This window comes from Lepisosteus platostomus, chromosome 15, assembly GCF_059453375.1.
Source record: "Lepisosteus platostomus isolate fLepPlt1 chromosome 15, fLepPlt1.hap1, whole genome shotgun sequence".
In the NCBI taxonomy this organism is placed as follows: Eukaryota; Metazoa; Chordata; class Actinopteri; order Semionotiformes; family Lepisosteidae; genus Lepisosteus; species Lepisosteus platostomus.
The window spans coordinates 839,053-849,078 of record NC_142625.1 but is presented as its reverse complement, the minus strand read 5'-3'; the positions used below and the strand labels follow the sequence as shown (position 1 = coordinate 849,078).

At 52.5% G+C, this 10,026-nt stretch overlaps 1 pseudogene; it reads right to left on the bottom strand.

Moving 5' to 3' along the window:
- Positions 1-6,548: 6,548 nt before the first annotated feature.
- Positions 6,549-6,753, bottom strand: LOC148647467 (U2 spliceosomal RNA; annotated as a pseudogene).
- Between the last annotated feature and the right edge of the window lie 3,273 nt (positions 6,754-10,026).

Below are 10,026 nucleotides of genomic sequence, written 5' to 3'. Positions count from 1 at the left end.
CAATCATAACAGAAAAAACAAGAAACAAAAACGTCCATTTACATTATTCACAAGATCAAACCCAACACAAATACTCATGAAAAACGTTAAAGCAAAACCAAACCCTTCCACCTTTCCCGGGCCGCATGATAGCCCCATCTTTGCACGTCCCTCTGTATGCGCCCTTTAATGTCATTCAGCACCTTCTGGTAAACCCCTTGCACTGATCTTTCTTTCCCCTTTTTAATTAAAACATCCCGCGCCTCCCACGCCTCCGATTTGACGAGGCTTATTAACAGCCATAACAAAAACTGAAGGCTGCCCTTCTTAGCCCCCCCTTTAATCCCGTACAAAACAACCGATGTTGTGACTCTGAAAGATCCGTCTAAAAGATCAAAAAAACGCTGACATTTCATCCATACCTTTTGCACAAAGACACAATCGATAAAAACATGTCTTATTGACTCTGTAGCCTTACATCCTTCTCGCGGACATGTATAGGTTTTTGTCAGCTTGTGCTTATAAAGTACCTCTCTCACCGGTAGCCTACCCCATGCCACCTTCCAGTTGAGGTCAATCAGTCTGTGATCCAAGCCTCGCGGCTGGATCCTGGTCCACACGTCTGCTTTCTTTCTCTGTTCAGGAGGGGATTTAGTGGTCTCTATCAGTTGTTGGTATAATTTTCTATGGCTCAGCACTGTTGTTGTGTCCTGCCGGTCCCAGTACTTTGCCACCCACAGTTTAGCATGTCTATAATACCAGGGCAGATCGTTTCCATGCGGCACTGAGTTAGACCATGTTGTCAAAACTGTCATAAACTGTGCAAACCAGAAGCGTACAAAGTACTGGTATGCGTGTTCTATAGGGGAACCCAAAGCTAGACATAAGTTGGAAACATATATACAATCAAGCTTCAATGGAAAGTCTGGAACTTCCCTACCCCCCTGCTCCAGCCTCCGGACCATATCCACACGCTTGACATACTCGTATCTGCCACCCCATACAAACCGGAAGACTTCGCCGACCAAAAGTCGTCTGTACCTCGGCGGCAAGGGGTACACGTACACCAAGTAGACGAAAAGAGGCAGTATGTCTACTTTTAATACTAAAATTTTACCCACCATGGTCAATTTTAGCTTGGTCCACAGCCCCATCTTCCTCCTTGCCTTCTCTATCCTGGAGCCCCAGTTGTGGCCTCCTGAGCCTCTTCGCAAAAAGTCCACTCCCAGGACTTTAAAAGGTCCTGTGCACAGTTTAAAACCCCCAAACCATTGTTGCGTCGCATCCCAGGGGCCGAAAGTCTTGACTAGACTTTTGCTCGCATTAAGAGCTGCCCCAGATGCCCTCGCAAAGGTTTTAAAAACTTCCAAGGCAGCTTTTAGGCTGAAAGTTGAGTCCACTACAAGGGTCACGTCGTCTGCATACATTGTCAATTTAACCCTCTCTCCCCCACTGCCTGGCAGTATCAAACCATCTATTCCCTTTTCAGCTCGAATGGCCGCCGCAAAAGGCTCCATATAAATTGCAAACAACAAAGGGGAGAGAGGGCAGCCCTGTCTCACCCCCGCCTTCTGACTCACTAGGTTGCCCAGCCAACCATTTATAACAGCCCTACTGCCCACCTTGCTGTACAAGGTCTTTAGCCAGTCAATCATGATTGGCCCAAACCCCATCTTCTCCAAAATCAGCCACAAAAAATCATGGGACACCCTATCAAATGCTTTTTCCAAATCTAAATTGACAAGCATTAATGGTACCTTCCTTTGCTCCGCCCATGCGATGATGTCTCTCAATAATTGCAGCGTCCACCTCCCTGATCTTCCTCTGACTCCGCATGTCTGGTCCCTGCCGATTATAGTAGCCATCACACTCGAAAGTCTGTGAACAAGCAATTTAGCCATGATCTTATAGTCCACACACAACAAGGTTAAGGGTCTCCAATTTTTAAGCTCGGTTCGGTCTCCTTTTTTAAAGACCAGCGTTAAAATACCCTCCCTCATTGATTTTCCCATGCTCTTCTTACTGAAAATCTCCCCCATCACCTCCAAGAGGAAGGGTCCTAAGATCGGCCAGAAGGTCCTGTAAAACTCTACAGGGATCCCATCCACCCCCGGCACTTTCCCCTTTTTCAAGGATCTCATTGCTGCCTCTAACTCTGACAGCTCAAAGGGCCTTTCCAAGTTTTCTCTCTCTTCCTCCGTCAGGGTTGCTTGCAGGGTCTGAAGGACCTCTTCTGCAGCTTCCCTCTCACATACCTTCTCAGCGAAAAGCTCTTCGTAAAACCTAGCCGCTTCTCTGAGCATCCCCTCCCGGTCCGTTACCTGCTTCCCGCTGGTAGCTAGGATGGAATGAAAAACCCTTTTCTCTTGTCTTCCTCGGATCCTGTTAAAAAAATATTTGGAGCACGTCTCATAGTGATCTAAAAACTCCACACGCGCCCGAAACAGGAACTCCCTCGCCCTTCGCTCGTGGTGCTTCCTAATTTGTTTCAGTAAGGTAGCTACCTGGTTTTCGCTTGAAGGAGTCCCATCCTCTCCACCCCTAAAAGCCACTTCCAACTCCTTCTCTAGGCTTTCAAGCTCTTTCCTTTCCCTCCTCCTCCTTTCCCTACAGTACTTTCTAGAAGCCTTCCCTATTATTTCTTTGGTTTCCTCCCAGATCTCCAGCAGAGACCTATCTCCCACTCCGTTATTTAAGCACCGCACTAAAAGTTTCTCCATCATCTTCAAGTACGCCTTCTCCTCCAGAACGACGCAGTTCAATCTCCACACCCCCCTGCCAAATTCAGTCCCAGATCTTGCTACTCGAACCTCTGCCATACAGTGGTCAGAAAACCACACTGGAGTGATCTTAACTGTCTCCACTACCACTGAACTAGAGGTAAAAATGTAATCCAGCCTTTTAACTACACCTCTGGTGTTGCTCCAGGTGTATCCCCCCCGCTGCGGATGAGCCTCTTTGTAACAGTCTTTTAGGTTATACATTTTTAACATGTCTCTGACCACTCTGGCATCCCCCTCCTTCTCCTTATCAATGTCTATATTAAAATCGCCTCCAATCACCACTACTCTATTTGTGACACACAATGTGCCCAAATGAGTTAAAAAATCCCTCCTCTCCCTCATTGCTGCTGGCGCATACACACACACAAATCTAAAATCAATCCCATCCATTCTTGCATCGACACTCAACAATCTTCCCGGCACGCTCACTCTCACCTCCCCACACTCTGTTTGAGGGTCCCCGAAAAGGATCCCTACTCCAGAGGAGTGCACACCTCCAGTACTCCACCTTGAGGGACCACGGTCCCACAAAGCAGTCAGTTCCTCCACATCCTTTCCATCTTTAAGGTGGACCTCCTGCAAAAAACACACACTAGACCTTAGGTCTTTTAAAGCCGCAAAAACAGCTACCCTCTTGGACTTATCCCGTAGCCCTCGCACATTCAAGGTCAAGTAGCTGCTGGTCATTTAGGCCCAGGATTTCTGGACTTTACCTTCTCCCTCTTTGATGTAGGTCTGGAGCTCGTATGCGCACCGCACCACGTCCTCCTTCTTCTTTCCCTCGAGACCCATTCCCAGCACTTCCCTTCCGCTGTGATCAAAACTAGGCTTGACACTGCCAAATTGCCTCAGGATTTCTTTAATTTTCTCAAAACCCTTGGGGTATCTCACCCCTTCTCGATACCAAGTGGAATGCTTCAGGAAAGCACTGGAGGTCTCGAGGTCAAGTCTGTAGAGGCTCCCCGACTGTCGCACCCTACGGCGTAAGTCATCGTACCGTCTTTGGCGGTCTCTTTTGGCCATGTCCCCTGCCTTTTGATGTTCCCTGTCCTTAAGTATATCTAGCAATGCTCGTTGTGCATCCGTTGCTATGTTAAGGTCCCTACACGTGATCTTAATGAGGTTTCTACCCTCCAACTCAAAAATAACCCCCTCCTGTACTAATGCAGACAAACCGGGGCAAGAGGACAGATCAATCTGCCCCTCTTCATCTATCTTTTGCTCTTCTAGAAAATCTTCCGTCACCGCGGCCATTACCACTACAGCCCCACAGGGCCGCTTGCTATGCCCCGACTCCCCTTCCGCCTGCTTATCAGGCTCAGAACTAGGCTGAAGGGCTGTCTCTGCTACCACCTCCGGGGTAGAGTCCTCCTCGCTGCTCTCCCCCCCTTCCAATTTCCTCTTAGCGGTCCCGCCCGACCAATCCATTCCCCCTTCCTTTTCCCCCATAGTCTGTTGGAGAGTGTTCATAATGTCCTGCATGGTCTCCAAATTTCTAGCAGTCCGAGCAGCAATTTCCTCCACCCCTGTGGAACCCTCCTCCAAGTCTACCTCCGGGCTCAAAGCAGGCCCTCTGTCCTCAGCTTCTTGGTCTGCCACCGGTTTCTGCCTGTCGTCATCTGTCGATCCCCCAGACGTTCCTTCTTCCATTTCCCCCGTCTCCCTGGTCTCCTCCTCCCTGTCTTCTGCACCTGAAACAGAAATGGCCGAGGAAGGCCCAGCAGCCTCAGGCACGCCCCCTGCCGCTCCCCTACTTACCGGATCATGGCTCAAGGGGCAGTCCTTATACAAATGATCTTCCGCCCCGCACAGGTTGCAGGTCCTCACCGCCTTGCACTCAGCACCCTGGTGTCCCGGCCTGCCACATCGCTTGCAGACTGTTTCCCTGCAGTTGGCTGCAAAATGTCCTTCTCCTCCACATCTCCTGCAGGTTAGCGGCTGTCCCGGGTAGTTGACATAACCCCGATTAGCCCCGATAAAAAACATTGCAGGAGGATGCAGGTAGCCATCCTCTTGGGCACTGAGGGTCCTCAAACGCACAAAATATCGGAACTTCCCCGACCAATAGCCGTTCCTGTCATTTATTCTTACGCCCTTTGCTGTTATATCCACAAAACGTTTCAGGAACACCTCTATGTCCTCTTCCGGCACGTATGGGTTGAACATCTGAACAACTAAGGGCCTGTTTTCTCTTACAAATAAAGGCTCGATAATGTAATCACTCAGAGGCTTCTCATTCCTCTTAGCCTTCACCATCTCCCACACTCTGTGGCAGACCACTCTATTCACCAGAAACAGGTCATATGTTTTCTTACCCAAAAAGTCCTGTAAACAATAAACATCCGTGGGGCTTAGACCGAAGACTCCACGAACTATGTCGTCCCCGAAGATTCCCCTGTCTCTCAAGGCCCGTTCCCCCAATTCTGCTTTTTGCACAAACCGAATTGTGTGCCGAAACTGACCTTCCCTGCTGCCAGCGCCCTCTGATGGTCTCCCCGCTGAACTTCTCGCTGAAGCAGCAGCAGCCGCATAGCTTCTCCCACCGTCCTTCTCCGGTCCTTTTCCAGGTCTTCCTTCTCTGCTATCAGCGGCCTCTACTGACCTTGCCACCACACTGCTCCCCGAAGCTGCAACTGCCACATCAACTCTCCTTCCTTCTTCCTCAGATCCTCTTCCAGGTCTTCTAAATTCTTCTCCGGCCAGGGTCCTCCCTGCCGTAGCAAAAGCACCATCAGGAGCCGGCTCCATCCCTCCGTCCTCTCCGCTCCGCCGCTCCCTCTGGTAAGTCGCAGAAAAAAAGGCTTCCGCCGCCGTCGCCGCCGATGCTCCCCTCTCTCCTCTCCGTCGCTGCTATCTCGTCCCCCAGCCCAGTCGTCAAGCCGCGGTCAGGCCACGTACTTTCAGATCTGAGCCAAAAGGCCGAGAAGCGATGCCCACAAAGGCGCGGACCGACGCGCGGGCGTTCCGCTGGCGCACAGTGGCGCAGGCCGACTCCTCTGGAGCCCGGGACCCGCGCAGCTGCCGGCCTCCCTGCAGCCAGAGGCCTGCCGCGGGACTCTGCTCCCCCTCTCTCTTGCCTGCCCGCCTGCCTTCCTGCCAGTCCCGGGCGGGGGCCCTGCTCTTTGATCTTCTGTCAACGGCCCGACAACGACCGCAGCCGCAGGGGGCGCCAGCCGCCCGGCCTCCTTAGCTTAGGCCCCTCCCACCGGCAGCAGCTGCGCCCAACCGGCTGCAAGCCAAAGCCGAGCGCCAGCACCTGCGGGCAGAGGCAAGGGGCAGCTCTCTCTCGGGAGGGAGGGAGGGACGGGGACGCGCGCGCACACACACACGCCTGCCTGCCTGCCTGCCTGCCTGCCGAAAAAAAAGAAAGAAAAGGTGGATATACTAAGTTTTTGGGAGGGAAAACGCCCAGCTGTCGAAAGGGGCCCGCCTGCAGGGACGGGGACGGACACACACGCAAGCAAGCAAGCAAGCAAGCAAGCAAGCAAGCAAGCAAGCCACGCCTGCCTCCCTGGGAAAAGGCTGAAAAACCTAAGTTTTTTGGAGGGAAAACGCACGGGAGCCGAAAAGGGGGCCGGCCTGCTTGCCCAGAGAGTCGAGACGCGGGAAAGCGCACAGAGGGAGCACGGGAACCGAGAGGGCGAGAGAGAGACAGAACACAGAGACACACAGATGGGGGACGAGGGACGAGACCCGAGAAGAAGGAGCTCCAGTCCACTTCGCTTGCTCGCTCGCTCGCTCGCTAGCTAGCTAGCTACCTACGTCTGTCTTTTCACCGCTGAGAGAAGGTGGTGCACCGCTCCCGGAGGCGCTGCAATACCGGGCCGATGCGTGGAGAGGACGGAGCAAGCTCCTGATCCAGCTCCCTGTTCCAAAAATCCGTTTAATATGTGGTCCCCCGATGGGGGACGTATCAGATATTAAACTGATAAGAACAGATTTTTTTTTTTTTTTTTTTTTTTTTTTTTTTTATTACAAAAATACAAAATATACAAAACAATACATACACGACACCGTTACCTACAACCCCCGACAACACACAGAAATTAACCTAAAGAAAAAAGACCCTTCCATCGTTCCTTTGCTGCAGAAAAACCCCACCGTGAGATATCCCACTTAACCCTTCTCCCAATATCGTGCTGAATTTTCCAAACTATTGTGTCCGGTGAATCCCCCTTCCCGTGCTCTACTAATTCTTTACGTGACATCCACAAAAACCATTTAACTAGACTGATAATGAGCCACAAAAGGAAACCACAGTTCCATTTACGTGGTCCCGGAACCCCTTTCAATACTATCTGTGCAGTCAAGTTAAAATCCGTACTCACTCTCTCCAACAACCATTCGCTCTTCTTCCATACCTTCTGTGAAAAAGTACACCCCCAGAAAACATGCATGACTGTTTCGGTCTCCGCGCAATCCGGGCGGGGACACCGATTTTGTCTCGAAAGACCGTGACTGTGCAATGTCTCCCGGACCGGCATACGATTCCATCTGGCCAGCCAATTGAGGTCTTTTAACCTGTTGTCAAGACCAACAGGCTGAATTTGCCGCCAGCCTTCTTCCGAAACCCCGACCACTGCCGGGCCGGCCTTTGCGACCACTGTCCTGTATAAGGCCTTGTGGTCTAAGGACGCCCGCCCCTCCCTGGCTGCAGGGTACTTTTTCAGCCACTTTACGGCGTGCCTGTAGTGCGGGGGCAGCCTTTCGGCCTTAGGCGTCCTATTGGACCAAGCCACAAGGTGCCTCATCATGACAGATAACCACAGCTTTACGTAGCACACGCACAGGTGGTCAGGGTCCTCATGGAGGATCATACACAGGCCGGACACAAACAGGGTATCCAGTTTGGCCGGCAAATCTGGAACGGCCCTCCCCCCTTCCTCTACCGGTCTACACATGTGCACTCGGGCGATGTACTCATAACCCGCACCCCAGATGAACCGGAAGACTGCTCTAACGAGATCCCTCCTCATGCTGGCAGGTAAGGGAAACACCCTGGCCAGATGCACTAGCAATGGCAGGATGTCCACCTTGATTACTAGGACCTTCCCTGTATAGGAAAGTGTCCTATCCTGCCACATACCCAACCTCTGGTTTACCCGCCGAAGCTTGTCCTCCCAATTCAATCTCGCGGAATCGCCCGAGTGAAATCGGATGCCCAAGATCTTTAATGGACCCGGCTCCAGGGGGAGGCCCGCGACCTCGTCTCTCCTGTCCTTCCACTTGCCAAAGTACTTGATGGCACACTTGTCCCTGTTTAGACAGGACCCGGTGCCTGCTGAGAGGTCCTCCATCAACTCAAGTACCCGGTACATACTCCTTTCGGATGTAAGGAACAGTGAGATGTCGTCAGCATAGGCCGCGACTTTTACCTGCTCACCCCCACTGCCTGGAACCACCACGCCCTCAATCAGGGGATCCTTGTGAATTGCTAGGAGGAGGGGCTCGGTGTACAGGACGTAAAGGAGGGGAGACAGGGGACAACCCTGCCTCACCCCACAACCGACCGGCACTCCCGCTCCCAACCTCCCGTTGATGCACACCCGTGATACCACACCATTGTAAAGTGTCTTGATCCACCTGATGAAGGCATGGCTCAAGCCCAGCCGCGCCAGAACCTCCCAGAGGAAGGCATGGTGAACCCTATCAAAGGCCTTACTCTGGTCGAGACTGACCAGCATGAGCTCTAGGTTCCGATCTTCTACCCAGGCAACCGTGTCTCTGATGAGATGGAGATTCCAAGCTATTTTCCGGCCCTCTACACTGCAAGTCTGGTGCTTACTAACCAGATCTGGCATCACCTTCCTCAACCTCCTACCCAGTACTCTTGCCAAGATCTTATAATCGGTGCAGAGTAACTGGATCGGCCTCCAGTTTTCCAGATCTGCCTTATCACCCTTTTTGAAGATAAGAGACAAGACTCCTACCTTCATTGTTGTTCCCATCTCCCCGACTTGCAGTATTTCCCGGAAGACCTCCATGAGCATGGGCTGAAGCGTGTCCCAAAAGGCAACATAGAAATCTATGGGCAGGCCGTCGACGCCGGGGGCGGTTCCCCGACGCAGGCCAGCCATGGCTTCCTTCACCTCCGCGGCCGTTAGATCCCCGTCCAAGCCCAGAGGAACCTCAGTTCGCCCGTCTATGCCCGTCAACCACTTCTCCCAACGGCCCGCGTCCACGGGTTTTTCCGCAAACAAGGACCTGTAAAACTCCGAGGCGCACTCCTCCATTTCAAGCCCATCCTGTGTTACTGAGCCATCCACCTTCCGTAGCGCCTCGAAGCTGGTCCTTGCCTGCCGCGCGCGGACCGCGCCGAAGAAGTGGGACGAGCACTTCTCATGGCTTTCCAAAAGCTCACCCTTGAGCCTGAACAGGAACTCTCTAGCTCGCGAGGACCAGGTCTCGCTCAAAGCGTGCCGGATTTCTGTGGCTTTTGCTGCGTCGAAGGAACCACCCTCATTAAACGCCACATATAGGCCTTCTAGCTCTTTTTGTAAATTAGCTAGCGCCGCCTTACCCACAGATCTCCTGTGCCTACAGTAACTCACGGAGGCCTTGGCGATGGCCTTTTTACAGGCCTCCCACCAGAGGACCGCCGTAGGAAACCTCCACCGTTTCCTCTGGAAGCCGCACAGCAGGTCAACTATCCGAGTAAGATATTTCTCCTCGGACAGGACCTGCGTGTTCAGCTTCCAGTGCTGTGGTCTTGTCCGGAAACCATCAGAGGTCACAGTTGCCGACAGTAAGAGGTGGTCAGAGAACCATACTGGAACCACCTGCCTGGCCCGAGTCACCCCTTTTAGGGTGGTGAATACATAATCTAGCCTTCGGAATATCCCTCGCCCATTACTCCAGGTATAAGCCTTGGAGGCCGGGCCAAAATCACCAAAACAGTCATGCAGTTTGAAACGTTGTGCAATCTCACGCAGACCACTCACTCCCGAACCACTCACATCACCGAGATCGATGTTAAAATCTCCACCCATCAGTACCACTCTATTTGTATAGAGGAGGGGCTCTAACTCTCTCAGGAAGGCCCCCTGAAGGCGCCTATCCGCTGGTGCATACACTCCAATCACACGCACACGCATACACTCCCACACACCATCCACTACCAACAGCCTCCCTGGAATTACAGAGACAACCTCGCTTGGAGAGAAATTAGGAGTCCCGCAAAGGATCCCCACCCCCGAGGAATGCACACCCCCCACACTCCACCAAGAGTCCCCAGTACGCCAGTCCTTCCTGAATTCGGACACGT